General features: G+C 38.7%; 1 long non-coding RNA gene across 10 annotated transcripts in view; it reads left to right on the plus strand.

The window, feature by feature from the left end:
* The window catches only part of LOC111090521, a 156270-nt gene that overhangs the window by 60836 nt on the left and 68458 nt on the right, over positions 1–26976 (plus strand). For 7 of the 10 annotated variants that reach the window (XR_005372165.1, XR_005372164.1, XR_005372169.1 and 4 more), the window contains 2 exons: positions 19923–20023; positions 23188–23231. This is a non-coding gene — a long non-coding RNA (uncharacterized LOC111090521). The remainder of the gene's footprint in view (positions 1–19922; positions 20024–23187; positions 23232–26976) is intronic. The other 3 variants (XR_005372166.1, XR_005372173.1, XR_005372168.1) reach the window with 1 other exon arrangement.

Below are 26976 nucleotides of genomic sequence, written 5' to 3' on the forward strand. Positions count from 1 at the left end.
GCAATAAGACCTCTGTTTCAAAGGAGAGAGAATGTAGGAGGCTGTTATACAAGGAGAGGCCAGCCTCAGTGTGATAGAGCTTAGTGTGGGAAGATACTCTCTTATGGGTCTCTTGTACTCCTCTATGTCGTCAGGTATGCCAAGATTGGAAGACCCTGACCACCCTGACCATTCTTTTTCGAGATTTGTTAGTAACAAGTAACCTTGAGGGATGGGGTAGTTAGCTGCTCCTCCAAGAAAGAAAGCAGGTTCTCTTACATATTCCTATAAAGCAATGGGTTCTTCGGGCTCACTATTCCTCTCTTGTAATGCGGTCTACTTCCTGTGAATCCATCTAGGGGAATTGGGACTTAGTGATCTTGCTGACCCTCTGGCTACTTTTTGTTATAACAGTTTTTGTCTCTGACTCAAGGAGGCATCCGTGGAATTGTGACAAGTTAACTTGTTAGCTTACAAGTAGAATAACCTCTCAGACCCTTTTCAGACCTTGACAGTTAATGTGAAATGCTCGTGGTTGCTTTCTCCTTCGCCTGTCTATTCCAAAGATATAGTTCTTCTGGTTGGAATATCCTATTCTATTGCGTACAGTCCTCATAGATAGGCCAAAGTCTGAGTAGAAGCCTTCTTTTTGAAGATATCAAGTACAGTGTATCATTTACCTCTAAGAAATAAAATGCCATGCACACATCCCTATTGTGTCAGACCTTCTCTAGCATGGATCAATCTTGACTCATTAACCCGTTGTGGGCAGGGTAGACAGATTCTCATGTGTGTCAAATGGTTGCTGCCTGGGTCTTAACCCACCCATAGGATTTTATGACATCATACATCTGGGAGGAGGTGCTCAGGTCTGTTACTTAAATGCTCACTTTTGGGCCCTGTCCCCAAATTCAGATTTGGATAACTCGGCAAGCTGTGACTTTGGAAGTTACTTGATGGTGTGTCCCAGGTTGTAATTTCTAGGTCACCGCTGTTGTTGCGTCAGTGCCTGTGGAAACACACAGCGTGAGCCCCTGAGCAATTGCAGCTCTTTCTCACGGTTCGGAGACTTCTTTCCTGTCTAGCAGGAAATAGTCATGTTGTATTTGTCTTGAAAAAAAAAAAAAAAAAGGTTTCTTTCCAGGTGGGCATGTTCTTCCTCAGCTGAAATAGTTGCTGCTGTTATTATGCCTGATTCTGAGGGTCTGGCCAAGCCAAGGAGGAGGTGACAACAGAACTACACCTACCCCGACTGTCACCCACTCCAACGGCAGTTCTTCCTATGGTAATTGTCTCCTGTGTTCCAGGGACCTTAGCTCTGTGATCGTCAAAGTTCACAGCAACCATGAAAAGTGTGTGTCACACTGCCCACTTTATACCCAAGGAAATAGAAGCTAACCCAACAAGCTCACAGAGCTCTTGAGTACCAAAGCTAGGATCATAACCTAGAGCTACCTGAGTTCAAAACCTTGCCTTCCTGTGCTGGTACCTCACTAATCCCACTTTCTTCATAAAGGCTCAGCAGGATGAGATGTGGTCTGTGAAATTCAGACTGTCATTCCCTGGTTCAAACACCTCTGAAGAATCCATGTCACTCATAGAATAAAGTTTGGTCTTCCTACCTTTCAGTCAGTTTCTCTTTCCAGCTACAGTTCACCCCTAGACAGCCCTTAAATCTTAGCCAAATGTAGATATTCATAATTCCCTAGAGTGTCATCAGTTTTTCTCTCTGCTTTTAATCAGGCATCCCCACCCCCTTGCTTCAAATGGGCCACCTTTTCTCTAACAAACAACTAAATTCCTACGCATCTTTAAAGGTCTTAAATATCAGCTCTGTGAAGCCATTTATGATTCCCAGGACTGAATGTGACATGACAGTTCTATTTCTAAATTTAAGACCTTGATTGCACATTGCCTTAGTGCACCTGTATCCTTAAGACTATATGCTTCTGAAAAGCAAGTTGTCCCAGAGGCCCAGATCATTCTTGTGCTTCAAATTCAAATATCCTGCTGCCTACTAAATACCTCCCCCTGGGAATTCTGCAGGTGCTGTAACCTTGATACAGCCATAACTGAACATCTAACTCTCTTATACTTGTGATCCCCCCTGGCACCTCTCATCTCATGAATGGCTCTCCTGTACTATTTGCTACAGCTAGAAAGACGGATATCATCACCGATTTCTTTTTCCCCATCAGCTGTCATATCCAAACAATCACTTAATCCTATAGCCCCTGCTGCCTTAATAGTATCAAATCTAATAATACTTTATCTCCACTTCCACTGTAATTTCCCAAGTCCGAGTAGCCATCATTTGCCACCCAGATTACCACAGCAGCCTTGTCTTCTCACTGACCTCCGAACTTGCAGGTTTGCCTCATCCAATCGATTCTCACTACTAGAGTCAGCGGTAGCCTTCAAAAATGCAAATCTGACATGTCATTCTCCTGCTCAGGAAATTCTCCTGCTTAGAAATTGCCCTTAGGATAAAATCAAAACAAATGATTTATAAGGCACTTCTTTTGGTGACTCTCTATACCTCTGCAGCCATCTCTTTCACAATACCTTCCTCTTGTCCTTTATGGTTTGGCTATTTTAAACCCCATTTGGTTCTTCTGGTAAGCAGTGCTCATTCCTACATATTTATTTTCTTTACCTCCAAAGATACACTGCTCCTGCCCCTTCCCCAGTGCATACATTCTTGCCTGGCTACTGCTCTGCTCTATCTCAGTTTAGATACAACTTTTGAGAAGCTTTTGCTGACTTCACAAAGACTGGATTTGGTGCTCTTCATTGTCCTCTGTAACTCTAGTGCCCCCATCACAGTGAAGTGTTTGAATTGCTCCTTTTAATGGCCTGTCTCCCTCACTGTATGAATAGAACATATCCATTAGAACCTGGATATTCATGAAAGTCTTTTTTGCATGGTATTTGGGGCTCCATACAATTATTAACTTCCATGGAGTCTAGTGCATGGAAAGAATGCTGAAAGCTTGCTCTTATTTGAGAATAAAGCAGACATTCCCTATACTAAATGTTTACAATGAGTCCATAGATTATTAGAGATAGTCTTGAGTCTTTTAATTGCCAAAGTTTTGTTGTTGTTATTAAATTAGTACTGTCTTGGTGGCAAGCAAGGGTTAATAGCTATTTAAAGAGGACTCAGGGAATGTAGGAAAGAACTTGTCTGGGTTCATGGTGACATTAATTTATGAGGAAGGGTTGGAGGAGCAAGCCAATCAAATACTGGATGCCAAATTACTATATATCACACAATTTACGAGGCAGTCAAAAGTGTTATTAAATTGGAGACCAGGACAACCTTCTTAATTCATCCTTATGACAGTGATTGTAATGACTCTAAGAACCTGGTTTAACCTGAGTTCATTTTATGAAAGGTCTTTCATTTTTAAACATTACATTTATTGAATTTTAAAGAAAGCTTGCCTTAAAATGTATACAGTTAATGCATAATAAAAATGCCTCAATAATTAATCCACATTCAATACTTGGGTTGATATCAGCATCTGTGGGAGGCAAGCAGTGGATTCTGGTTTTCAAAAATCTGATATGGATGCAGTTTTCTATTTTTTTTTCTGTAAAACAAAGTAATTAATTTTTAGATTTCAGTATAGTAATCTTACTCTTTTTTCTTTTCTGTTATAGGCTTCCATGACCCTAGCATCTCTTATCAAACCCTGATTTTTCTCTTCTGGTAACCCTATAGGAGTCAATCTGCCTGACCAGTAGTAGTGGGCTGCTCTTTAATCATTCTGCTTTGCAGATGAAACCAGCACCCATAAACTCAAGAAGAGCCCTGGTCAAGGAAAAGGGCTTGTTCTTATCAAATGCTTTGAGTCTCACTGATCCCTGGCCTTGTGGACTCAAGTGAAAACCTTAACTACAGCATCACCTTTATTATTGCTATTGGCTTACAAGGTGGAGAGTGTTGGATGCAGTAAGCTTACATGGCTTCCTGTCCTAGCCTCAGCCCCCAGCTCTAAGCACAAAATGGATGCTCAATAACTCTTATGGAATGAGTGAAGAAATACTTTTAGTTTTTCTATTTTTTGATTTCTTGACTTCTATAATTCTTTAGTTTATGCTGTCAATTCAAGATGGATGCCGATAAGCACCAACATATGGTGACTTTTTTCATTGGGGCTGTCCTGTCCAGGACATTGACATACTTTGTTGGAGTCCTTGGGGTAGGATGCAGCTCTGCCAAAGCTTGTGTGTGCTCTAGACTCCGTTCTCATAGCAGCTTGCTCCCTTGGCTGCAGCCAATCATCATGTGGTGGCAGAAACTCTGGGGTGGCTTAGTTTTCTACAAAAATTTGGCATCTGGGGCAGCCCAGGTGGCTCAGCGGTTTAGTGCCACCTTCAGCCCAGGGCCTGATCCTGGAGACCCGGGATCGAGTCCCATGTCAGGCTCTCTGCGTGGAGCCTACTTCTCCCTTGGCCTGTGTCTCTGCCTCTCTCCGTGTGTCTCTCATGAATAAATAAATAAAATAAAATAAAATAAAAATAAATAAAATATTAAAAAAAATGGGCACCTTGGAGAACAAGACATCATATGATTATTTTTCCTAAAAGAACATGTTTCTAATGGCCCTTCAGTTGGGATATGGGTCCTGAGAGAGCCCGATACCAACTGGCTTAGGTTAGAGATATATGATCTGAACACAGAGGGCCCAGCATGCATCCAGTGCATAAGAAGCACCTATTAATTGTCAGTACCCTTTCCTATCATTATTTCACCCTCTTTCTGGATCCATGCCATCTTGTTCCCTGGGTAATGCCATCTGACTTTTGGTTGATGGAATGGGGGAAGCAGAGAACTAAGAAAGAGTCCAAAATTTTGATATTTGAGCTAATCCTTAAAGAGTGTATGAGTTATTTATACAAGATTAGAATGATGTTCTAGGTAAAAAGCAACAACTTAATCAAGAGAAGGAGATGAGAAATAACAAGGAGTCATTGCAAATTCCATCAGTATGAAGAATGAGTGGCTGAAATTGATGGTAGAGAGTTCTGACTAAATTATTGAGGACCTGCTAGGTTGTTCTAAAGATCATAGAATTTGTTCTGAATCAATGAGGAGCTAATGGAGAATTTAAGTGGTGGCAGCCAATATGGCCAGATCTTCTTTTTGGAAAGATACTTCACTCTGGCTGCCATATGGAAGGTGAATTCAAAAGCCCAAGTTTGAGAAATTAGTCTGAGAATCTGATGCAGAAAGGTTGTTAAGAGACAGTGAGGCCTGAGGTATAGCAGAGGGATGGAGTGGAAGAAGTGATGCTGCTTCTGCTCTGTCACAGCCTCTTCCGCTCTGTAATTCTTCATTTCTACTGAAGTGTGATTCCATTCTATAATCTATCTCTGTGTCTCTGTTTCTTTCTCTCTTTAAACAGCAAGTAAAGCCTTGTGATAAAAAGTAAACCTTAAATAAAAAAATAAATCTCAAAGGTAGAATTTCGGGAATCAGTAATGAGTAGAGCAGCAGTTTCAGGAGCTAACAGGCCTTTGTGGTCTCTAATATCTTACCACATTGTTGATTGCCCTGGTTATTTGTTCATAAGAACTTTTCATGGCTCTGATCCAAGGTGACATTCAGGTGTGCTGTCTCTGTGCCTTTACCCTGAGCTACATCTCCAGCTAGACTTATAACACATATAGAGCCACCAGGAAGCTTCTAGAATTTAGTCTAATATGCTCCTTTTGAGCAATGGATGCCCACTGTTCTCTGCTTTCATAGGATGGATGGGGAAATTTATAAAATTTGTTTGCCTGTAGTCCTGTGTTTAGAGCATTACTTTGAGTCTTCCTAAAATCTGAGAATCTGTGACCAGTGATTTCTTCATATGCCCTAATGTGAAAATCTCTCCAAAAATATCCTTGCTAAGATCCAGCATATGCTTGAATATGTCCATCAACAGGGAACTTGTTATCTTTCCTGGAAAACTTTCTACATTAGGATAATCTGTCTCTACTTAAATTGTTAAAAAATATGTCTCTTGTACTTTCCATGCATTGGATTTTATTCTATTTTCTAAATCTATAGAACATGACAGAACTGAAGATATTCACTGTCAACTTTCATGTATTGCAGACTCTTTTTTAAAAATTACAGTGTAGTTAACATATAGCACTGAGTTAGTTTCAAGTGTATAATATAGTGATTGACCAGTTCCATACATTACTCAGTGCTTATCAAGACAAGTGTACCCCTAATCCCCTTTACCTATTTCACCCCCCTCAAACCTCCCCTATGGTAACCATTTGTTTATAGCTTATAGGGTCTTTTAGGGTTCCATACAAATTTTAGGATTGTTCTAATTTTGGGAAAACTGCTATCGATATTTTGATAGGGATTATATTAAATCTACAGATTGTTTTGAGTGGTATAGACATTTTAACAATATCCTTCCAATCCCTGAGCATGGAATGTCTTTCCATTTCTTCACACCATCTTCAATCTCTCTCATCAGTGTTTTATAGTTTTCACAGTGCAGGTCTTTCATTTCTTTGGTTAAGTTTTTTCCTGGGTATTTTATTATTTTTGATGCAATTATGAGTGGGATTATTTTCTAATTTCTTTTTCTGCTGCTGGTGTATAGAAATGCAGAGGATTTCTATATATTGATTTTGTATCATGTGGATTTACTGAATTCATTTATTGGTTCCAATAGATTTTTGGTGGAGTCTTTTGAGTTTTCTGCATATAGTGTCATGTCATTTGTAAATAGTGGAAGTTTTACTTTTTTCCTTACCAATTTGGATGCTGTTTACTCCTTTTGTTGTCTGATTGCTGTGACTAGGACTACCAGTACTGTGTGGAATAAAAGTGGTGATAGTGAACACCCATTTCTTGTTCCTGACCTTAGGGGAAAAGCTCTCAGTTTTTTTTAAGCTCTCAGTTTTTTGCCATTGACTATGATTTTAGCTATAGTTTTTTCATAAAAGGCCTTTATTATGTTGAGGTATATTACTCTTACATCTACTTTGTTGAGGGTTTTTATCATGAATGGATAATATACTTTGTCAAATGCTTTTTCTGCATCTATCAAAGTGATCATATGGTTTTTATCCTTTTTCTTATTGACGTGATGTATCGTATTAATTTATTTGCAAATATTGGACCACCCTTGCATCCCAGGAATAAATCCCACTTGACTGTAGGGAATGATTTTTTAAAATGTATTGTTGGGTTTAGTTGGCTAATATTTTTGTGGAGGATTTTTGCATCTATGTTCATCAGAGATACTGACCTCTGGTTCTCTCTCTCTCTTTTTTATTTTTATTTTTATTTTTATTTTTGGGTGTCTTTATCTTCTTTTGGTAGCAGGGAAATGCTGGCCTTTGCCTCATGGAATGAATTCAGAAGCTCTCCTCTTCTATTTTTTGGAATAGTTGAGAAAAATACATATTAATTCTTCTTTAAGTGTTGTAGAATTCACTTGTGAAGTTGTCTGGTCCTGGGATTTTGTTTTCTGGGAGTTTTTTTTTTAAATTTTTATTTATTTATGATAGGCACACAGTGAGAGAGAGAGAGGCAGAGACATAGGCAGAAGGAGAAGCAGGCTCCATGCAGGGAGCCCGACGTGGGATTCGATCCCGGATCTCCAGGATTGCGCCCTGGGCCAAAGGCAGGCGCCAAACCGCTGCGCCACCCAGGGATCCCAAGTTTTTTGATTACTGATTCAATTTCAATGTTAGTAGTCTATCTGTTCAAATTTTCTATTTCATCCTGCTTTGGTTTTGGGAGGTTATTTGTTTGTAAGAATTTATCCGTTTCTTCTAGGTAGTCCAATTTAATGGAATAAATTTTTTTTCCTAATATTGTTTTACAATTGTGTTTATTTCTGTCATCCTTTACATCCTATTATTTTTTGTTCTCTTGACTGATTTTTACAGATATACTTATTTTTATTGCTTTTGTGTTTTCTACTTTTCTTACTCTTTCTTATAGTCTTTCCTTTCCACTCAAGGGGTCACCTTTAACATTTCCAGTGGGGCTGGTTTAGTGATTATGAACTCCTTTAGCTTTTGTTTGTTTAAGAAACTCTATCTCTCCTATTCTGAGTGATAACCTTGCTGGATAGAGTATTCTTGGCTAAAGATTTTTTTTTTCCCCTTTTAGCACTGAATATACCATGCCACTCTCTTCTGGCCTGCAGTTTCTGCTGCAAAATCAACTTTATGAGGTTTCCCTTGTTTATAACTCCCTTCTTTTCTCTTTCTGCTTTTAAAGTTCTCTCTTTATCACTACTTTTTGACATTGTAATTACTATGTGGCTTGGTGTGGACCTCCCTGGGTGATTTTGCTGGAGTATCTCTATGCCTCCTGCATCTGGATATCTGTTTCCTTCCTCAGATTTGGGAGGTTTTCTTTCTTTTTATTTTATTTTATTTTATTTTATTTTATTTTATTTTATTTTATTTTTTTTAGGTTTTCAGCTATTATATATTCAAATAAATTTTCTGCCCCCTTTTTTATTTCTTCCCTTGGATGCCTAGAATGTGAATGTTATTATGCTTGATGGAGTTGCTGTATTCCCTAAGTCTTTTTTCATTTTGCATATTTTTTTTCTCTCACCTGCCCAGCTTCATTATTTTTCATTACCCTGTCTTTCAGGTCATAATTCACTCCTTTGCTTCTTCTAGCCTGTTATTTATTCCATCATCTAGTGTACTTTTTATTCAATTTACTGAGTTCTTCATCTCTGTTCAGTTCCTTCTTATCTTCTTGTTAGGGCTTTCCTCCTCTCTTCTCTCAAGTATAGTGCATGTTTTTATGATCATTACTTTAAATTATCTATTAAGCATATTACTTACATCCATTTCACTTATGTCTCTTGCTTTGGTTTTGTCCTATTCTTCCATTTGGAACATATTTGTCTGTCTTTTCATTTGTCTAACTCACTGTATTTGTTTCTTTGTGTTTGGAAAGTCAGATATGTCTCCTGCTCTTGAAAGTAAGGGCCTAATGAAGAAGAAGTATGTAATACCCTGCAGGCAGTGTCCCCTGCTCACTGGAACCTGGCACTTTAGGGAATGTCTCCTGTGTGTATTGTGTACCTTGCTGTTGCTGTGTCCTGGCCACTTTTTCATTTGGTCTAGTTGTCTGCAGAGGCTCTCTTTGCCTGTTGTGGGCAGTGTTTGGTCCCTGGTAGGGGTGAGGCATGCAGTTTCAACAGGGTGCCTCTCAGTCCTTGCAAAATGAGACCAACCACTAGGTGGGACTGGGCAAACTAGACAGATCCATAAGGTTCACAAAAGTAGGTGAGGTGTGCAATTTTAACAAGGTGGTGCCTCAGGGTCCCACAGGGCCCACTGCTACTGGTGCTGCCAGGAAACCAGGCCCTGCAGAATGACCAGGTCACATTGGTGACAAGGTTTATATGGGTCTTCTGGGGACTTGCAGCACAGGGCCTGAGGTAGGCCAGGCTGGAGGGGACAGGGCCTGGTGTAAGCAGGTTAGGCAGTGAGTATCAATGTGCTGGTTCCCACAGTTGGTTGTCTGTTATGCTGGGAGGCAGAGGAGGGAGGTGGCACCTTGGTTCCTGGTGATCCAATCCCCTCTGGGACATGCTCCAAAATGAGTAAACTACACTCCCTCCCATATAGCCCAGGCATTTTTCAAATTACTGCTTCTTCTTTTTTTTTTTTTTTTAATGTCTGTCAACTCCAAGACTTTCTTTTTATTTATTTATTTATTTATTTATTTATTTATTTATTTATTTAAGTTCAATTTGCCAACATATAGCATAACACCCAGTGCTCATCCTGCCAAGTGCCCCCCTCAGTGCCTGTCACCCAGTCACCCCCACACCCCACCCACCACTCTTTCTACCACCCCTTGTTCATTTCCCAGAGTTAGGAGTCTTTCATATTCTGTCTCTCTTTCTGATATTTCCCTCTCATTTTTTCTCCTTTCCCCTTTATTCCCTTTCACTATTTTTTATATTCCCCAAATGAAGGAGACCATATAATGTTTGTCCTTCTCCGATTGACTTATTTCACTCAGCATAATACCCTCCAGTTCCATCCACGTCGAAGCAAATGGTGGGTATTTGTCGTTTCTAATGGCTGAGGAATATTCCATTGTATACATAGACCACATCTTCTTTATCCATTCATCTTTCGATGGACACCGAGGCTCCTTCCACAGTTTGGCTATTGTGGACATTGCTGCTGGAAACATCGGGGTGCAGGTATCCCAGCGTTTCACTGCATCTGTATCTTTGGGGTAAATCCCCAGCAGTGCAAATTACTGCTTCTCTGTTGTATCTCCAAAGGATGTTTGCCCTTTGTCTCTTTAACGGTGGAGACTTGACTTCCTCTTGCCCTCTAGGCTCTCCAAGAATGTAGCCTGCTGAGTTTTGAAATTCCAGTCTCTAAGTCCCTTTGGTTTGAAGAATTCACAAAATTTTGGCCCCTCTGGCCAAATGTTATGAGGAGTCATCTTGCCCATGTAGACTCCCTGGTGTGATAGTCTGTTTCTCCCCCTTCTCTGGACCCACTATCCTCCCTGCCCCCAAGCCATAGTCCATTTTGTTTCCTGCCACATTTCTGCCCTTTCTACCCTCTTACATGTGGCCTCTTCTCTTCATTTAGTAGTAGAGTCTGTTCTGCCAGTCTTAGGTCATTTTCTGGGTTACATATGCTGTGAGTGTTATCTAGTTGTATCTATGGGATGAGGTGAGCTTAGGGTCCTCTTACTCTGTCATCTTCCCAGCTTCCTCCAGAGGCTCTTCTTGTGAGCATCTTCCATACCTGTGGTTATTTCCCAAACTACATAGTTTCTAATCTTTCTACCACTTTCACCTTCCTTTGACAGTACTTCTTTTTAGTGTAGGCCAAATCTAGGACAATCTAACAGTGATCTGAGAGCAAAGCTCTGAAGAAAAGCAGCCCAGGATAGGAATAGGGGTGAAAGCAGGCAGAGAGGAGACCTTAACATTCAGGACTGTTTCTTCTACTGCAGCCAGGCTTCTGCAGTATAGCAATGAGGGGAGTAGATGGAGAGCAGGATTGTAGTCTGGTATAGGCTGCCATCATGGCTTTGTAACTCATCTGTTAAGAGGCACCCAAATATAGAATGTGAAAGAAAACTTGTGATGGGTGTGACTTGGGTTATGAAATTCTCCCTAAGCCAATCACTGTGACTCAAGGGATGGAGGTATCAAATTGGAGGATACCTGTGTTGTACAATTTCCTGTAAATGGGGAGATAAAAGAGTGGGAAGCATTTTTGTTGGGAGCCCTGTTAGAGTTGTCTGAAATGGAGGAGAGGCAGTCCTCCAAAGGAAGAGGAATTTTGCTTCCAGAAAAGAGGGAAAAGGGATGCCAGGTAGTTAAAATCAATGTCCCTACAGATCTTGTTTGAGGGAGAAACAGAGGTAGAGAGAGTGACTGAAAGGAGTACCAGGTAAACTTCTTAAACTTCACAATTTAGCCAAAGTCACTGGAAGAGCCTAATTTCTAAATGCCAGAGGTCTGTCCTTTTCAAAACTTTTACTCTTCTGTGTGAAGAATGGTATCCACGTAGCACTTGGGTGAATTTCCTGAACAGCTTGTGTAAAAGGCCCTTGGGGGCCCAAGGTTCTGTCCAGGATGGATAATGAGACATTCTGTTTCTGTCAACCATTGCTCAGATGATGCCTCTTCTCCCTCCTGGGTTATGGAATTGCAGAGTAGGGATTATGTCAACAGCCTACTGAGGGGATACTCAGCACTATCTTCCAGACAGAAGTTGTCAGGAGAGCTCAAAGGCTTGGTCCTGGCTCTGGGACCCTGGATTTTTATCCACCCTGAAATATTCTTCTTGATCTCAGTTCACCTTAACATACCTAGAGTTTGACCTTATAATGATATGGACATTTAAGGAAAATCTTAATAAGCAATTCTGCCTAGATAACCCCTTAATGTGATATTTTGAAAAGTTGTTTCAGCCTCTTTAAGCTTTACGCCTGCCTGTACTTTATCGTAATGATTTTCTCAATACCTCATCTCCCCAGAGCATCCGTGCATTGTAAGTACCTTCTGTTTGCTGCTTAAGCTATTTATTAATCACATTCTTTCCTATTCAGCCCTAACCAGGAGAAATGACAATTTCAAGCATTTCTCAGTTACCTACTATAAATTGGCCCAATTGCTATATGATCTTACAGACTATTCCTTGGGGTGTTTCACCCACTCTAGCACTGTAATTGGTTTGCTACAAAGGAAAAAAGAAAAAAAAATCTTGGGTCTTAATGCTGTACTATGGGGTTTTGTTGGAACTTAAGTTTTCTCTTATATGGTTAAAGGAGTTTTAGGTGTATCATTATTGCAGCAATCACATTTAATGAACACATAAATATGCACCACAATTTTATGAAAATATCCCATTTTCAACATTTATAAACCTGGAAATTGAGGCTCTTTCTTTGTCTTCCCACACAGGGTAGGCTGTGGGATTGAAAGTTTAAATCAGTTGCAGTAACCATTCACTAAAGATTGGAAAATATCCCCCCTCAATCAGAGTATATGAGCATCATTTATTTTGTCTTTCTAGAAATTTCTCAGAGATGGCTAGATGTGTGCTCAATACCTTTGCTTCTTGTATAAAAGGAAGAGCCATTTTTATGCTTTATCACTTGGAGCACGGAGGGAACACAGTATCATTATGAGATGCCCAAGACTGAGCACTGGGGTCATGTGACTGGAGAGCAGGGGAGGAGGATGGGCTGTAAGCTTCATCAGGCAGGTGATTCCCTAGATTGTGTCCTGGGGTAGTTCTGACCACTGAGGACTCCAGGAACTAGGCCACTGTGCCCTGTGGCTTTGGGACCTGGATTTTATATCACTGGGCTATTTTTGGAAAAGCAAATTAAAATTGGAGATGTTACTATGTGAGAGAGTTAAGGAAGCCTTCCACTTCTCTAATTAACAGTTCCAACTTCCTTCAAGATTCAGCTCAGGTTTTATGCTCTCTAGAAAGTCACTTCTGAATTCTAGGCTGAATTAGCCACTCTGATCTAAGCTTTTAGTACCCTTGTTAGCACCTATGATATTGCATTGGAATGATCTGCTTATGTCCCGTTTCTTTTACAAGGCAGAGACTCTATCTTATTACCTTGCACATTCCTGGCACACAGCACAAGCTCTGGTATAGTAGGTACTTACTACATGACTGTGGAATCAGGCATGGGCTCAGGACTTGGTATTCAAGGGAGATTTCTTGGCAGAGAACCACAGAGGTTTTCATGGTCATAGACTACATGGATTAGAGTATGAGGGATTATTTTCAAGTGGTATTTTGCCTCTGGGTCTTTGAAATAGAAAGCAAAAGGGAAGAAAAAAGATAGTGTCTTGGGAAATAGGCCTAGTTGCATTAGGGTTAGGTGGGTAGCCAGAGTACCAGTAGGGGTATATACTAGGTTTATGGCAGCAGAAAGATTTCCTGGGTGGAGTGAGAAGAAGGCATACTGGTGGCAGAGAGCCTGGACAAAGCCTTCATCCTCAGCAATCAAAGAGCTTCTACTCTTTGGGTATGTTTGGAGACACTGATGGCCTCTTGGTAATCTGTGGGAGCTTTGCTGTCTCTGCAGGAGCTCTACTATCTCCTCAAGTTAGTTGGGGACATACTTGTATTTTTTTTTTAAGATTTTATTTATTCATGAGGGACACACAGTGAGAGGCAGAGACATAGGCAGAGGGAGATCCCAGGACCCTGGGATCACACTCTGAGCCAAAGGCAGATGCTCAACCACTGAGCCACCCAGGTGTCCCCATCCTTGTATTCTTAATATTGGAATAGGTCCCTTTGAGAGACAACCCCATAGTTATTGCCTCCTTTGTTATATTATGTGGCTTCCTGGGCATTGCTATAAAATGTGGAGGGGTGGGTAACTAGCTGACCTTCTAAGGCCTCCTCTAAGCCAGGGTTAGAATGCCAAATCTCTTCCTTAAAGTTACCACTGTAATTGGCCTCATCTATTAAATGTACTGTATCATCCTTCACTGCCATGCATTTCATTATGCATTGTGGAAGGGTTTAAATAACAACCTTTACTTCTAAAAGCCTGCTCCAAGTCTTCCAGCATTACTAATAGAAATCCCAAGGAGTACAGCCTATATTAAAATAGAAAATAAAAAATGCATAAACTGCACCAAGCCAATGTGATGGAAATCTTGCCAAAAATATAAAAAAGCATATGCATAATATTTTATTAAACCTAAGAAACACACATAAATTCCTCTGTGGGATCCAAGTATATTAGTAATAGACATACCATAAAACTCAGTTACTCAACAGTCATAAAAAACAGCACAGACCAAGTAAATGCTGCCATTTTAAAGGAAACATTTCAAAATGAGAGAGAAAAGACATTTAATGTATGGCTGCAACTGGGAAAATGACAGTGATGTAGTCAGTGGCTACAAGTCATTTCTGGATAGTTCCAGATATAGGGGCAGCAGGGAGGTGCTGTATTACTCTGGGTTTTATGGAGAAACAGAACCCAATATATATACACATATGTTTATACATACATATATACTTTTTAATATATATACACTTTAAATATATATATACATACACACATTTTATATATATATATTTTTTTTATATGCACACACACAATAAGGAACATATAGAGATTATAAGGAATTGATTCATGTGATTATAGAGGCTAAGAAGTCCCAAGATCTGTACTCATCAAGTAGAAATCCAATAGAGCCAATGATGAAAGTTCCAGTTTAAGTATAGACTTGAAAGCAGGAGAAGACTGATGTTGTAGCTTCAAAAGAGAGATTTCTTTCTTGCCAGCTTTTTTGTTCTATTTGGAGCCTCAACAGATTGAATGGGGCCCACCACACTGGGGAGGGCAATCTGCTTTATTCCATCTACTGATTCAAATATTAATCTCATCCAGAAACACCCTCATAGACACACTTACAAGCAATCTTTAACCAAATATCTGGACTTTCTGTGACCCAGTTAAGTTGACTTATATATATAATTATCACCAATGCTGTGTCCTGGAGGAAAGACATACCTGATTTTACAGAGGTGGATATGTGATTTCTATATAATACCACCACACTTAAAAATCAGAATAACAACTTTTGAGGCTGAATATAAGGTATGCACATGGCATTTGTTGCTTAATTTATCAGTGTGTATTTTTTTGCCTGATAGTTTACACCTAAGTAATTTTTCTTCTAAATGCATGGATATAATTTCTATTAAAATACATTAGAAGAGACAAATAAGCTGATAACAGAAGAAGGAATTTTATCCCTACTATAGAATATTGCTTTTCCCAAGAGAATGGCTCACAGTGAATGGAACCAGGATCTCTCACAAGTCCTCTGTATTCCTAACCAACCCATAGAGTGACTATGAGCCTGCCATGCTACTGTGATTCTTACATACAAATTTGGAAGGTGAGGAGCCTATTTGAATAGATTCTGCAGGGAATCATGACTTTTTCTTTCATCCTTCTCATCTGCCAAGCCAGAGGTGTTATGTATGGCCTTAGCCTGGGGAATAACTTTGCAGGTTGGAGAATTGAACTTAAAAAGCTGGAACCATGTGAAGAGAGTGGTTCTTTTTTTGTTGTCTTCCACTATGAATGCGTATCAGGAGATAAATCTAGATGAATTAGGTGGCAAAATAGCATTTGTATAATAAGACTATCCCAGGATGGAGTAAAGGAAGCCAGAACAGCAATTGTATTTTCATGAAGCAGGCAATGTTTCTTAAACTTGGGTGACCATTGCTCTGGAGATATGCGAAGATACAGAACAAACATAGCATCCTCTTGAAACACAAATTTTGTCTAATAATTTGGGGGAAAAATAATTTTATATTAATCCAAATAGATGCTTCACTGGGTAGAATACAGAATTCACAATTTAAAAAAAATGTGACATGTAAGTTCAAGGAAGTTTCATTTTTGTGAGTAGCTACTAAGAATTATGCCTCTTTCCCTTGGGAAAGAGAAAATATATGAAGATATTTAGTTAGAAAAGTTTGGGAGCTCTGGTGAAGGAAGTTGGTTTTTACACTCAAACATTTTGTTGTTTTGCTGTCTAGCACTCAGCAATACTATCCTCTCTTTACCTGTACCTCTTTTTCTATAAAGCTGAAATAAAGTTTTATTTGTCTAGGCTGAACAAAATGATCTCTTGAACATCTCTTGAGTCTTTAACTTTTTCTGGGCTTGAGAAGGAAGAGCTTTGATAACATTTGGGATCTGGTCCATTTTTTACCCCATTCAACTGAGTTTTTCAGTTGCCCTGCACCTCTAGGTCATAGCCTCAAGTCATCTTTGGAATGCCCCCAAACTAGCAGGATCTCACTGCTGGTGCAAAGCACTCCACTATCTCAAATCTCTCTTGTTGGAAAAGAGTGATGGCAACCACCCAGCAGGTGACAAGCTCCAATCAGCCTGGTAAGGGTAGCTGTGGATGTACACGCCTTATTAAACACAACCCACGACAGATTGACGTGCTGTGAACACTTGCTAAATGGTTTGGCAAAGACATAGATCCTTTTGCCAAGTGAAGTCTAGAAACTACAAATCTGAAATCCATTATACAACAGCTTTATATTGAGGGCCTAGCTTATTTGGAGATTCTGAAAAGTATCTAACTACTGACAGGTTTTCATTTCTTTGCACAGAAAATGGATCCTTTATAAGATTCCAGGGCAACTTTGTCTTGGGGAAATCCAATCTGAGTGGAAATTCAGTAAAATGTAAGGAAGACGTATTAGGATTGTTTGGGATAGGAATGCCTGGGTGGCCCCGTGGTTGAGTGTCTGCCTTTGGCTCAGGGCGTGATCCTGGAGTTCCCAGATCAAGTCTCGCATTGGGCTCCCTGCATGGAGCCTGTTTCTCCTCCCTCTGCCTATGTCTCTACCTCTCTCCCTGTGACTCTTGTGAATAAATAAATAAAATATTTTTTAAAAAAGGGTTGTTTCAGATAATCTATTTGTAAATGCAGCTGGCAGTTTCCCCCTGAGTTGTAGAACTGTAGGAAACTCTAAGGGGTCAGCTCTGTAGGCTCCTGTTTCTAGGGAAGGGTAAAAATGGGATACTGGGGCAGCCCAGGTGGCTCAGCAGTTTCGCACCGCCTTCAGCCCAGGGCATGATCCTGGAGACTCGGGATCAAGTTCCATGTCAGGCTCCTTGCATGGAGCCTGCTTCTCCCTCTGCCTGTGTCTCTCATGAATAAATAAAATCTTAAAAAAAAAAAAAATGGGAAACTGACTTGTCATCTGTAGGCTGTTCTTGGTGAGGTCTTTTACCCTGAAGTGGTGACTTGGAGGTCCCAGCCTTCCCCATGAGCTCAACAGCGACTGACCTGCTTTATTCTGTGGCAAGTTATTTTATAGAACTGTACCCAATCTCATTGTCATTAGTGACTCTAGGAGACCATTTTTGCTGTGATGGAAAGCCTCTGCATTTATTCACTTGTTGATCAAATAAATATTTTTGAGCACATACCCATGCATCTGCGAACTTAATTCTCTTTTATTCCTAAAAGTAAATTTAACATACCAGTTGGCATTTGTTGGTTTTAGAACTAGGGAGAGTTCAGTTTTCTGAGACCTTACCGTATTTCACCCTATGATACCCTATGACATACACTACTGTGACATCATACTTCCTCTGTAATAGTATGTGTCATACCGTATTGTAGTTTGTTTAATTACCTGCCACCCCTAGTAGGCTGGAAACTGTGAGGGCAGTGATGGTATCTCCATTCTTCATTGCTATGTCCGCAAAGTTTACAAACATTTCTGGATATCTAGTAAGCACCCAACAAAAACTTACTAATTAAAAAAATACTTCATTGCCTTTTACTTTTTGATTAATTCCAGCAAAGTAAAGTAGAATTCTCCTGTGATACTCATCTCATTTTCCTTACCTCCCCAATATTTGGTTAGACTCCGTGTTAAGTCAGAGGATCAAGTTATATCCACTGAGAATGTATATTTGGCAACTACCCAGTATGAGAAGTGATTTTAGGAAACTAATTTTACTTCAAATGACAGTGAGACAGAAAACAAATATAACTTAGAAATGTGTTGTTTTGAGGTTCAGTAAATAACAGTCCAAAGGCTTTAATATTTTAGGGAAATAACACCATATCCGAGAAAGGTAGTCATTAATCAAATTTTGGAATAAAAGCCAAGTATTTTTTGCTCTTTTTCATTTTCATACTTTTCATTCAGATGGTAGTAGATTTGGTATGATGAGAAGAAATAAACATACAAAACAACAATTTTGTCCTAATAAATTCTTACCCCAACTTGTGGTTTATTTCAGAATGAAATCGTATCATCATCTTCCTGTGATATGTGGAAATGTATGGTCAAAACAGCAAACCTTGTCTTTAGCAAATTCTTGTGACTTCATGGAAACATGAACAATACAGTTTAGGCTGTTTTGTCTATAAATACTGACTAGTTTGAAGCAAAATATATGGCACATACATTTTAATGGGTGTTTGTTTTAATAATGATTGTTTGACATACATAGCTGAATTTAGGGAAATACTGAAAATTGTGGAACTTGAGAAAAAAAAAAACTTTGAACCATATCCTACTTGTCTAATGATTATTAAAACTCTTCCTCTCTTTCTTTATGCACAAGGCACAAGGCACAAGGGATGCAAAGTTGAACAAATGGTTCCTGCCTTTAAAGACCACTGTCTCAGTGAGAGAGATACTAATGAAGCCAGAATTAGAGTGCCCTGTGCCCTGAGAGAGTTTTAGGCAGAATGTTGGGGGAGTATAGAGGAGAGAACTGGACTCTTTTAAGAGCTGACATCTGAGCTAAATCTTCAAAGCTGAATTGGAAGTCTTCAGATAGGGTGGGGCAGGATTTTTTAAGCAGACAGCAAAAAAACTTGCAGACATGAAGATATTAAAGAATTTGGTGTACTGAGGAATGTCCAAGAGTGTGTGATAGCTGGAAAGAAGGAGTGATGTGAAAATAAGAACAATGCAGTTTATAAGAGAGATGGAGGATGAGGTGACAGAGGTGGTTTGCCATGATTTGTGAAAAGGTCTATGTCCAGGTCAGGAATGAAGTGGGCAGATGATAAGAGAAAAGGGAGTATTGGGTGAACATCATATAGAGATAGCAATGCTAAGGAATTGCAGCAATTCTAATTCAGATAGAAAGACCCTTTATAATGCTGAAGTAGATTTTGTCAAGGACAAGGACTAGTGATCCTAATTAGGGGCCAGGAAAGGCTTTTTAGAGGGGTTGATATCTGAAGGATAAGTATGAGGAGCCACGGGAAGCCAGGAGGGAGGAAACTATTCCAGGAAGAGCGACCATCCTATAGAAAGAGATGAGTTAAGCAGAAGGGAGGGAAAGGAAGGAAGGGGAGGTGAAAGGAGAGAAGCAGAGTTACATTCTCAGAACTGAAAGTAGTTGAATGTGGCAGTAGGATGGAAGCAAAAGTTAGTGAAGGTAGTGAAGGGGAGTTAGAGGAGATGGCCTTTGGGATACAAACAGTGGCTAGAACAAGTAGGTCCTTGTAAGCAATCTCAGGATGGGGTAGCCTCTATAATATTAAAAGCAGGAAGGTGATATGATCAGGTTTGCAGTTAAGAAAGATTATTCTAGAGAGTCGATTGAAGAATCTATGGTTGAGCCAGAAGATTAACACGTTAGTTGTTTCAGTAGTATAGAAAAAGGTGATGGCAACTAAAACTGGGATACTTATTGACAAGAGAGTTGATATTTTTAAGAAAGGGACTAATGAAGACCATGGGGTTTAAACAATAGGCGTGTGCCCATGGAGAGCAAAGGATACTTGTCAAAGGACTAAAAGCTTCATTGGATCGAAGATTTGGTGTGGCAGTTGGGCGGAATTACTGTAGGAGAATGTAGTGATTGGAAGGTAATGGCTAATTTATTTTTATTTCAGAAGGTAGTGGTTCTTAGCAATAAAAAAAAAAACTGCCCCTGATGTGGAGATGAGCAAGAGAAATGGAGGAGAAGGTGCCAGATGAGGAGGCCATGGATTGAGTGAGTACCTTGTTGGAAGGCCATCCCTCTGGGCTAGTAAAGAAGAGAGCTTGGGCCAGTGGCTAGTCTTACCATCTAAGTAAGACATGATATGGGATTGGGTAGATGGTGAGATGTAGAAAACCATCCACAAATAAAATGACACCAGTCTAGAAGGAGCAGAGGGCTTTTATAAAAAAACAAAAAAACAAAAACAAAAACAAAAAACAAACACACACACACACACACACACAAAACGGTTCAGAAATAGTCCAGAAATAACACTGAGCAGCTATCAGAGAATGCACAAGAATGATTAGTTTCAAACTGAGAGGGAAGTAGAAGTGATTGCTCAGGAAAAAAACACATTTTGGATAAAGCAAGAAGATGGATGGAGCAATGTTGAAAAGACCTAGGCTGTGCACATCTGGATTAGGGTGCTAGAGAGCACAGGTTTCCGGAAGCAAAGTGGGAACTGCAAACTTAACCAAAGTTAACCTGGATGGGATGCATGTGGATTTTGGTGGCTATGTTTTCCAAAACTGTTGGAAGGAGAAGGTTGTTCAAGCTTTTAGAGAGGATTAACTGTGCGTACTTTTATTAAATGTGAAAATAAGAAGCTACCAATTCCCCTAAGTGGACTAACTGGAATTTTGTAGTACTGCCACTTGGCCTTATTTCTGAATACTGCTCAAGGATGAAAACTCATAGGGCATCTCTGGAGATCTGTGTCCTGGGCACAAGTTGTTGACTGAAAGACCCTTCAAATTGATGTTTAATGATGAGATATCTAGAAAGAATGTTGCAGTAACCAGGAAAGCTCATCCTACAAAGATTTTTATTTCTAGATCTTTTTCCAAAGACTTCCTCAGCAAAGACACATTTTCTCCTTATGTGTATTAAAAGGAATAAGCTCTAACCTTGAGGGAAGACGGAATCAAAGATCTGACAACAACATTTTTCATAAATAATGAATAAAAAACATTAAAAACTTAATTGGGAAAAATGAAACATCAGTGTAATACTTGTGAAAATTGACTCATGGGGGTTCTGGTAGGTTCGCCTCACTGATGAGATGTCTGTATGAAATTCTTCTCCCATGGTACTCTCCAAACACTGCTTAGGTTTTCCTCTTCCCTCACCAATGGCTCCTTGTTTTCCTTCTCTAGTCCCTAAGTGAGTGTTCCTCAAATCTCAACTCTCAAGCTTGAGAATTCTTTCAAAAGTTTGTACTTCAGGCTTTTACTGTTTATTTCTAAGTCTATATAGTTCTTTCCTTTCTTTGGCTCAGACTCCAGACTTTTACTGGTAGGGGCATACAAACAGAACTCCTTTCTTGGAATGTACAATTACTGTCATCTCAGCAAACTAATTCTGATTCAATCTCAATTGATTATCTTTCTTTTCAATCTCCTACTCTCTCTCAGGGGCACCATTCCCATCCTGGACATTCAGGCCCCAAATCTTTGTTTATCTCAGACTATTATTAGGGTACCACCAATTCTTCCTTTGCAATCTCTTTTTGTATTTACCCTTTTCACTCCTTTTTTTTATTCCACCACCATGTGACTAGTCCTTAATATCCTACTCTCAAATCTATTCTGCTTACAAAGCCAGTCTTCTCAAAATAGTGATGGAATAGTGATTCCATGTATCTCTATTAAAAAGATACATGGAATATCCTCCCTATCCCTCCATGCTACCTCAGTCCTACATTCTAAGGCCAAACCCCGATTCCACATCCTCTAGGGAGCAGCAGTTTCCACTCAAAACTAAGGCCAAACCCTGATTCCACATCCTCTAGGGAGCAGCAGTTTCCACTCAAAACTCCCATCTCTTCCTTGAAGGGACCCAGCCTGTAAAAGTTGGTATTGGGAATGGCCCAGGAAAACAGGTGATAGATGGGATTTTTGATCACTGAACACCAAGATTCAATAAAGACACAGCCACTGTGCACAGACAGCTCTTGGCCAAAGGTATCATTGCACTTATTATAACTTTTGCTAGTGGTACGTGATATGGGAGACTGGTGTAAAGGAATGTACTAGCATGCATTATGTAACAGGCTTTTGAAACAAATGTGTGAGATGAGTCAATAGTCTCTATAAAGGGTGGTAGGATTGCATGGCTATTGATAAATGCCACTGATGCTTTGTAGAGAGATAATGAACAGCTGAAGGTAAATAAAAGCAATAGAAATCCAGGCATGAAAGCCAAAGGGTTTTTTGGGTTATGTACAAAGAAGTTTTCATTTTGAAACCAAGTACCATGTAAAGACTTAATAGTGATAATAGCTGAGTTTTAAAGACTATTAAGTGCACAGTCATAGCAGGTCTGATGTTAGAGTCCACATAGAACCAAATATACTTCTTGAGGAGGTGCCTAAGTCCCTAGGAAGAAAGAAATATCATGTAACACTATGACATACATGCCCAGTAAGTTGCCCAGTCCTCCAGGCAGTACTAAGGTCATTTACATGGGTAATTGTGCTCTGGAGATATGGGAATACTAAGATACTCCAAGTACTAGTTGGCATAGGATTTGAGAAGACATAACTAGAGACCCAAACCATATGGTCTTCCTATTAGAGTAGGGGCATATGGGGTCCTGCACAAAGTCTGGTGGGCAGTTCCTCGCCTCAAATGTGTAAGTGGGTTTGACATACTTGGCAGTTGGTGCAGCCACCATATTAGATCATTAGTCTGTGGGATCAAAGCTACTGTAGAGAAAATCTTCAAACTGTTCCTCACCCTTCTCCACCCCTGCAGCCAAGATGGTGAATCAAAACCAATATTATATTCTGAAAGGATGGTTGAGATTAATGTCATACTTATAGGATCTGAAGGATGCAGATGGTGATCTTTGTCATATTTCCATCTAATTCATGAGTTTTGTCTTCAAAAACTTGATGAAACTTGGAGAATGATGATAGATTACTGCAAATTCAACAAAGTAGTAGCCCTAATCGCAGCTGCCTTAGCAAATGTATTATCTTTGCTAGAGCAAATTAATATAGCCTCAGGTATAAGCTATGCATTGATTTGGTGACTAGCTCCTTTCATCACTACCACAAAGAAGGTTAAGAAACAGCTCACATTTACATCATATGGCATGGATAACTGCATGAATTTATAATTTTGCTCCAGGGCTGTACTAACTTTCCTGCTCTTTTTCATGGTATATAGACTGAAGAGCTCCAGATCAGTGCTGGGCCCAGTATAAATGAAATGTGAGTCATATATGTAATTCAAATTTTTTATTAATCACATTAAAAAAGTAAAAGGAAACTGGTAAATTAATTTAATATGTTTCATTTAACTCAATATTTCCAAAATGTTGTTTCAATACCTACTCGTTATAATAATTAGTGAGTTTCTTGGTATAAAGTCTTCTATACTTCTGATATGTTTTATATTTATAGGGTATCTCAGTTCACATGTCAAATTTTCACTGGATGTACTTGATCTCATAAAATTTAGTTAAAAAAGTAGATTTACATGCCCAAATTGTTCCTGACATACTTAAAATTTGACCAATAACTGAATTAACTGCCCAAAAGTATACTTTTCCTTCAATAGTTGCATCAACATTAACAAAACTGTTTTATCTTTTTTAAAGAATTGATTTGACTTTGGAGGAAATATCTATCAGTTTGAAAACTACAACTATTAAAATTAACTAAATTTATTAACTCTTTGTCAACCCCATATTACCAAAATTGAAGTAAAAACAGTAGTACATAAATTGAAAGCAACTCTAAATTTGTTAATATCAAAAAGTGTTCTTCAAATTTTTCTTATAGTTTTTTCAATAAATTTATATAACACTGCCAGTTACAATTGAAATTTCAATATTCATGTTGGAAAATGTAAAACTTGATTTATCAATTAAATTATTATTAATTTAATAATCATTATTATAGATACAAAAAACTTAAAGCCCAACATTAATTTGCACACAAGTGTGTCAAAAATAAACGTTTTCTTTCCTCAAGAGCTTTAAAGTTAGTCTATTCATATGGAGTGTGTTATCAGTGAGAAAATATAGAGTGTACTGCTGGGGGTTTTTTGCCTTTGATTATTGAATGTCAGCAAATACACCTTTTTGTTTCAGAGTTTATAGTAGATTGAAATAGGAGTTTGTAATTCTAGAAATCTTTTTACAATGCTTCCATGACTCAGTCAATGAGAACAAGATCATTTAATTAATTGTCTTCTATTTTTTCAAAAGTTTGATAAACTGGTGACGATTTTTGCACATGTGTATTGCATAATCTTAATGACTATATAAGTGGTGCTTTTCCTAGAGTTTGCTAGAAAACTAAACCCAAATATTTCCAATATGTATCATGTAGTGGGATAATCAATGAGAGAAATATCAATGTCTTGTTTTAAAATACCAAAAAACCGATTTTTACCTAACATAGTTGGAGCACCACCCATAGTTATAGAAACAAATTTTTCATATCTAGATAAAAATTTTCTTTGATGGATACAAAGCATTTAAAAATAGCTATTCCATGAATCTTGTTTTTTAGTTGCAAATTGATATTTGTTTATAAATTTGGAAGTCAAAATGAGACATAATATACTGAAGTATTAATTGGGCTTTGTCTTTTAACTTTGCATGGCTCATCTAAAGCTAATGAAAAGTACTTAAAATTTTTCCAAAAAAAATTTAAGAGATTATTTATTTGAGAATAGGAGAGAGCATAATCTGAGAAGGGGCAGACAGAAAGAATCTTCAAGCAGACTCTCTGCTGACTGTGGAGCCTGATGCGGGGCTCGATCTTTAGACCCACAAGATTTCCATCTGAGCTGAAAACAAGAGTAGGATATTTAACTGACTGAGCCACCTGGGTGCCCCTCAATTTTTCAAATTTTGAATCAACTGGTTTTGGTGTTGTTGGAAAAGTCTATCATTGTAGTGATAATTACTTGGTTGCTTCATTGAGGATCTTCCACATTTTATGAAATATCTTTTTTATTTTTTTCTTATTTTATAGCTTTCCATCACTGAAATAATTTTTTACCATTTCTACGTCTAAAAATCATTTTCTGTCTTGTATAGGAATCTGAGACATTTTATAGCTGGCCAACATTATAAACCCACATCCTGTTAAGAGTATTAGAAAATTTTTGTTGGATATTTAATTTAGATTCCAGGTAACTATTTAACTACTAACTTTTTCACTGTTGAGAGGAATCTTCTTATCAAGTTCACTATATATTTTTGGCTAAAAATGCCTCAATATTGCTGACTTAAATCTTTTCTTACACAACAAACAACTTTTTTTTGTTTTTCTTTGCAGTAACAAATTGCAATTGCCATTCATCATGAAATTTCTGATATATTTTCTTCTGGTCACTTTTTTTTTTTGCCTTTGAAGTACTGGCTTTGCATTTTCACTCCATCTGCATCAGTAATATGCCTTCATTTTGCTTTTAAAAATTTATATTTCTTTAAGAAAATTAGTTTAATTATATTACAATTAAAACACTAATAAGCTACTTCAGTTACTAATAACATCTTAAATAGGTATCATTATACTGTGTATGGATTATAGAAAATATTAAAATAAACACAATATTACACTGATGCCTGGAAAAAGTCATTTATACTTAATTTGTTGACTTCCACTCAGTGATATGTTTCTGTGTAATGCTAGAAATGATGCATGACCCTGAAGAGCACTTTACAATACAATTACATTACTCCATGTAATTTTTAACATAACATGTAATCCTACCAAAACAATGAAGTTATGTCTAACAAAAAAGGCATTTTACACTGTTTCAATCTTTTTAAATACTATTTCAATCTTTAGGTTTAAATTTATTAAAATGAAAAATTCAGTTTCTCAGTTGCACTAAGCCACATTTCACATGGCAAATTGCTACATAATGGACAACACAGATTGAGATTTTTAGACATCTTGCAGACCATCATATTCATCTATGATATCAGTGACATTATGTTGATTGGACTGGATAAGGAAGATGTAGTTAGCACACTGGAAGCCTTGGTAGGATACATGTTCCAGGTGGTGAGAAAGACACGCTGCCATATTCATAAAATATTTAGGAGCCCAGGGCTCTGACGCATGGCATGGCATCCCTCCAAAAGGAAGAGATAAATTATTATATCCCAGGCTTTCTGTCTTGGAGAAGGGAGCACAATAATACCTGGTGGGACTCTTCAGTTCAATTGACAGAGTATTCTGTACAGAGAGATATTGCTCTGGCCCATATACTAGGTGATTGAAAAGACTGCCAGTGTTGAGAGGTTCTGCAACCCTGCCAGTGGGTCTTATGATCCAGTAGGCCCCATGGTGTTAGAGGTTTTGTTGGGAAAAGATGCCGTATGAGGTTTTCGACAAACTCCAGGCCCTCAGGATTCTGGAGTAAGGGCATGCTGTCTACAGTGGGGATTTATATGATTTAAAACAACAGCACATGGTTTGTTGCTGGGCTTTAGTCTAAAGAGAATACCTGACAATGGAATATACCAAATGACCACATGGCTGAAAGTATTTATTATTAGCTGAGTCCTGTACCCATGAAGTCAAAGGTTGGGTTGGCCCACTTTCCATTGCAAATGGAAGTGGTGCATCCTTGTTGAGCATGAACAGGATCAGGGGCACAAACTAGTACCGGAACAGGTTGCCCACACCCACATGACACCCACCACTGTTGGATTAATTACCCTCCCTCAGTGCATGCCTATGGCTATATGAGGATCCCATATAAACAGTTGAAGGAGGAACACGAAGACTTATATTGGTGTATAAATGGGTTAATCTGTTATGTGAGTATAAGCCAAAAATGGACAACTATACTACAGCCTCAGGGTAGCCTTGAAAGATAGCAGTGAGGGAAAAATCTTTTAATTGTAATAGTTTTGGATAATGCACTTGGCCATCCATTTTGTATGAAAAGAGAAATGACCCCAAGGTTTAATATGCATGGACACGT

The sequence above is a fragment of the Canis lupus genome, chromosome 17, assembly GCF_011100685.1.
Source record: "Canis lupus familiaris isolate Mischka breed German Shepherd chromosome 17, alternate assembly UU_Cfam_GSD_1.0, whole genome shotgun sequence".
In the NCBI taxonomy this organism is placed as follows: Eukaryota; Metazoa; Chordata; class Mammalia; order Carnivora; family Canidae; genus Canis; species Canis lupus.